The 5,072-nt window shown below is 47.4% G+C and overlaps 1 non-coding gene across 1 annotated transcript; it reads right to left on the bottom strand.

Annotated features, from left to right (window-relative positions):
* Positions 1-487: 487 nt before the first annotated feature.
* Positions 488-560, bottom strand: TRNAV-AAC (transfer RNA valine (anticodon AAC)). The gene has a single exon. It is a non-coding gene; the product is annotated as a tRNA-Val (tRNA).
* Positions 561-5,072: the final 4,512 nt, after the last annotated feature.

Below are 5,072 nucleotides of genomic sequence, written 5' to 3'. Positions count from 1 at the left end.
ACAAACTCGGACTCCGCTTTGCTTGTCTTCCTTTCACCCAGAACCATCCTTCTTCTCCTGGACTGTAAGTAGCCATCCCTGGGAAACCAGGAGGCAGGCACAGGAGAAGAAGTCTCCCAGCAGCCAACCGCACTGCCCCTGGCTTTGCCAGAACGAACGGTGACGCTCTGCTAACCCCACTGAGGCACTTAGCTTCTGCCCTGCCTTCCTCAGCATGACTTTCCTCTTTTGCCCTATTCCTGCCTCACTCCCTCCTTTGGCAAGTCATGCAAAGGAGGGCAGCCGGAAGAGCCGACCTCCATAGGCCAAAGTCCAAGGGCAGAGGAGGCCAAGCCACAAGGCTCCAAAAGGTGACTGGCCTAGACCCTCTAGATTTCTCAGCTCATTTCACCACCCTCTGTCCTGCGGGGGTCGGGGTTACCCCAGGGACAGGCCAGTGGTAGAAGTAGGAGCGCCTTGCTGGAGAGCTAGAAAAAATAAACCATCATGTTTCTGCCTGGTTTCGAACCAGGGGCCTTTTGCGTGTTAGGCAAACGTGATAACCACTACACTACAGAAACTCTGTCACAGAGCTCTGCCCCTCCCTTCAAATTCCATCCACTTGGCTGGCTCTCACCCTGGCACACACTGATGGGCAGACCTGGAGAAAGTGGCGGCAGCCCTTCGGTAGGTCAGCTGGGAGAGCAAAGGACTGGAGCCGGCGCTCAGAAAGTCATCTTTATGTCTCCCTTGTGACTCCAGCTTGAAGGAGAGCTTCTTTTTCTTCCCCTTGCCGAGAAAGAGCAAGAGAAGAAAGAAAGCTCAGGTGGGCCACATGGGTGCACAAGTCCACGCTGCTTTTTCCTGCTGCAGAGCCCGAAATGAGGGACTCATGGCGTGTAAAGGCACCGCTGCACTTCCAGAAAACATCCCACCCCTGCACACAAAGGGACAAAACAACATGCCTGTCATAAATATAAGGGGAAGGGTAAACCCCTTTGAAATTCCTCCTGGCCAGGGGAAAGCTCCTCTCACCTGTAAAGGGTTAAGAAGCTAAAGGTAACCTCGCTGGCACCTGACCAAAATGACCAATGAGGGGACAAGATACTTTCAAAAGCTGGGAGGAGGGAGAGAAACAAAGGGTCTGTGTCTGTCTGTATGCTGCTTTTGCCAGGGACAGAACAGGAATGGAGTCTTAGAACTTTTAGTAAGTAATCTAGCTAGGTATGTGTTAGATTATGATTTCTTTAAATGGCTGAGAAAAGAATTGTGCTGAATAGAATAACTATTTCTGTCTGTGTACCTTTTTTTGTAATTTAAGATTTTGCCTAGAGGGGTTCTCTATGTTTTTTAATCTAATTACCCTGTAAGATATCTACCATCCTGATTTTACAGGGGGGATTTCTTTATTTCTATTTACTTCTATTTTCTATTAAAAGTCTTCTTGTAAAAAACTGAATGCTTTTTCATTGTTCTCAGATCCAAGGGTTTGGGTCTGTGGTCACCTATGCAAATTGGTGAGGCTTTTTATCCAACATTTCCCAGGAAAGGGGGGTGCAAGTGTTGGGAGGATTGTTCATTGTTCTTAAGATCCAAGGGTCTGGGTCTGTAGTCACCTAGGTAAATTGGTGAGGCTTTTTACCAAACCTTGTTCAGGAAGTGGGGTGCAGGGTTTTGGGAAGTATTTTGGGGGGAAAGACGCGTCCAAACAGCTCTTCCCCAGTAACCAGTATTAGTTTGGTGGTGGTAGCGGCCATTCCAAGGACCACGGGTGGAATACTTTGTACCTTGGGGAAGTTTTGACCTAAGCTGGTAAAGATAAGCTTAGGAGGTTTTTCATGCAGGTCCCCACATCTGTACCCTAGAGTTCAGAGTGGGGGAGGAACCTTGACAATGCCGAAGACTGGGATTGAAGCAGGGACCTTTAAATCTTCAGTCTAATGCGCTCCTGGCTGAGCTACTTTGAGAGTTATGAGGTTTCTGTTTGGCCTGCTGTTTCTCTGTCTGGGATGTTTTTGTCAGCCATGGCACACAAAAAGGACATCACTGTGAGTGGCCCACTAAGGCAAGATGAATTTTTGCCTGCCTTGCTCAGCTTGACTTGCTTCCTCACCCCATTCCTGCCTTAGCTCCTGGGTTACCTGGTGGCTGAAGGCGACTGGGGCCTAGCGGCATGGGGAGGAAGTTGGGCAGCTGAACCCTGCTGGCAAGAATCCTGCTGCCACTTGGCACCCCACCCTGTATTCCCGGCTTTACCTACTGGATAAGCAGTGAGCACCGCCGGCACATTGGAAAGTTGGCATCTGTAGCTCCACCCCGGAGTCAGCACCTTTAGAAGGAGCCGCATATTAACTTCTGAAGAGCCGCACATGGCTCTGGAGCCACAGGTTGGTCTCCCCTGGCTTACAGCAATCTGATGCCTCAAACAATCTGTCTCTCCCAAAGCGTTGGATCTGCATCCCCAGAAGGCTCCTGCACTGCCTCCCCCCTTTTCACAGTCTATGGAAAGGAGCAGCATCAAGGGTTAGTGATGAGCGACAAGGTACAACATGGGTGGCAGAGGCTTCAGGATCCCAGAGTGTTTGCCTGTCTGGGGCATTTTGAGTGAGATCTCAGGGACACATTGTAAGGCAGAATCCCAGGAATGTATATGAAAGGAGCATAGGACGATAAGAACATAAGAACGGCCATACTGGGTCAGACCAAAGGTCCCTATAGCCCAGTATCCTGTCTTCCCATAGTGGCCAGTGTCAAGTGCTTCAGAAGGAATGAACAGAACATGTAATCATCAAGTGATCTATCCCTTGTCGCCCATTCACAGCTCCTGGCAAACAGAGGGTAGGAACACCATCCCTATCCATCTTGGCTAATACCCATTGATAGGTTTATCCTCCATGAATATATCTGGTTCATTTTTTGAACGCTGTTATAGTCTTGGCCTTCACAATATCCTTTGGCAAGGAGTTCCACATGTAGACTGTGGGTTGTGTGAAAAAATACTTCTTTTTGTTTGTTTTAAACGTGCTGCCTATTAATTTCATTTGGTTGCCCCTAGTTCTTGTCTTAGAGAGGGAGTCAATAACACTGCCTTATTTACTTACTCACACCAGTCATGATTTTATAGACCTCTAGAATATCCCCCCTTAGTCATCTTTTTTCCAAGCTAAAAAGTCCCAGTCTTATTAATCTCTCCTCCTATGGCAGATGCTCCATACCCCTAATCATTTTTGTTGCCCTTTTCCGAACTTTTTCCAATCCCATATGTCTTTGAGGTGGGGCGACCACATCTGCATGCAGTATTCAAGATGTAGGTGTACCATGGATTTATATAGAGGCAATATGATCTTTTCTGTCTTACTATCTATCCCTTTCTTAATGATTCCCAAGATTCTCTTTCCTTTTTTGACGGCCGCTGCACATTGAGTGGATGTTTTCAGAGAACTATCCACCGTGACTCCAAGATCCCTCTCTTGAGTGGCAACAGCTATTTTAGACCTCATCATTTTATATGTATAGTTGGGATTATGGTTTCCAATGTGCATGACTTTGCATTTATCAACATTGAGTTTCCTCTGCCATTTTGTTGCCCTTTCACCCAGTTTTGTGAGTTTTTATTTGTAACTCTTTGCAGTCTGCTTTGGACTTAACTCTCCTGAGTAATTTTGGATCATCTGCAAATTTTGCCACCTCACTGTTTACCCCCTTTTTCCAGATCATTTATGAATATGTTGAAGATTACTGATCCCAGTACTGACCCCCTGGGGGACACCACTATTTACCTCTCTCCATTTTGATAACTGACCATTTATTTCTACCTGTTAACCAGTTATTGATCCATGAGAGGACCTCCCTTTTTATCCCATGACAGCATAATAGAGCAGAATAGGGTTTCCTTGGAAGGGGGAGTAAACTGAGAACATATCAGGAGGTTGTACACATTTATTGTCCTGGTGAAAAAGTGTGTCTGATACTCAGCCTCTGCTACTCCTGCCGGCTGTGACTGCTGAGGACATTTTCCTTCTCTCCTCCTGGGTCTCTCTTCTGCCAGATTCTTGGCCAGTGCGGCCGCCCTGAAGGCGATGGCAGAGCAGTTTGGTGATAGGCTGCCGGACTCACCACATAAGAGCGCAGCTGCTATAGCAGCTTGACTGATCATGGGCCACATCCTGCAGCCCTGGCAGCCCAGGATAACCTCCCACTGATGGCAATGGGAATTTAGCCTTTGTAACTTGCTGCTTGTACCTGAGGTCTCAGCTATGAAGTAAGCTGGTGGCACACACAGCTTCATCCAAAGAAGTGAAGGATGTAAGCAAAAGAAGAAAGTTGGCCACCTGGGGAGCTGAGGCAGTCCAAGAACCACAGCTCAAGGGAGAAGAGGAAAAACTCCCTGAAGTGCTCAAAGCAGCACCGAGAAAAGGAAGTTTGTCAGTGAGATCAGTAGCAATAAATGTGAAATGAAGGACTGCTTTCCCCTCTGTGATGCCATGTTTGAATTATGTTACTTTATGATGAGATAAAGCTTGAAAATATCCTGCTCTAATTTCAGGATGGGTCTGTAACCATAATCGTTCTCTGTGGGAAGTGGCCTCTAGATAGTGATCTTTGGGAAGAGCTGGCTGAAGAGCCTTCCTACGAACCAGGAGATCATGGCTTGGCCTGCCAGTTCTTCCTTGCTGAACCTGGCTTGTCTGCTAGGCTCCTCTTTTTGTATCTCTTCTCATAAAAAGAAAAGACCTCACAGCACAATCCTTGTAAGTGCTCATTCAGGACGGAGAGAGCTTCCTTGTGGCGAAGCCTTGGAAAGTGGCAAATGCTAAGTCTGAAGCTGATGGAAAGGTACCATGACTCAGAGTTGAGTTGAAGTTGCTGTGACTGAAACCCAGAGCACTAACCACTCTAGGATCACAGCAGCTTGTTGGAGAAGCGCAAGTTAGAAGCCCTCTGTCAACTCAGCTGTGGCTTTCCCTGCACAGAGAGCCAGCCCGCTCAAGGTCTCCAAGTTTTGTGGGAAATGGGGAAGGTCTGTACTTTGGCATAGGAAGGTGTTTTCTTGGACCTTCAAGGGGAACAGTTGCAAATAAATAGTTGAGGAA

The sequence above is a fragment of the Eretmochelys imbricata genome, chromosome 28, assembly GCF_965152235.1.
Source record: "Eretmochelys imbricata isolate rEreImb1 chromosome 28, rEreImb1.hap1, whole genome shotgun sequence".
Lineage (NCBI taxonomy): Eukaryota > Metazoa > Chordata > Testudines > Cheloniidae > Eretmochelys > Eretmochelys imbricata.
The sequence above is the reverse complement of the archived record's forward strand: the minus strand, read 5'-3'. Positions and strand labels throughout refer to the sequence as shown.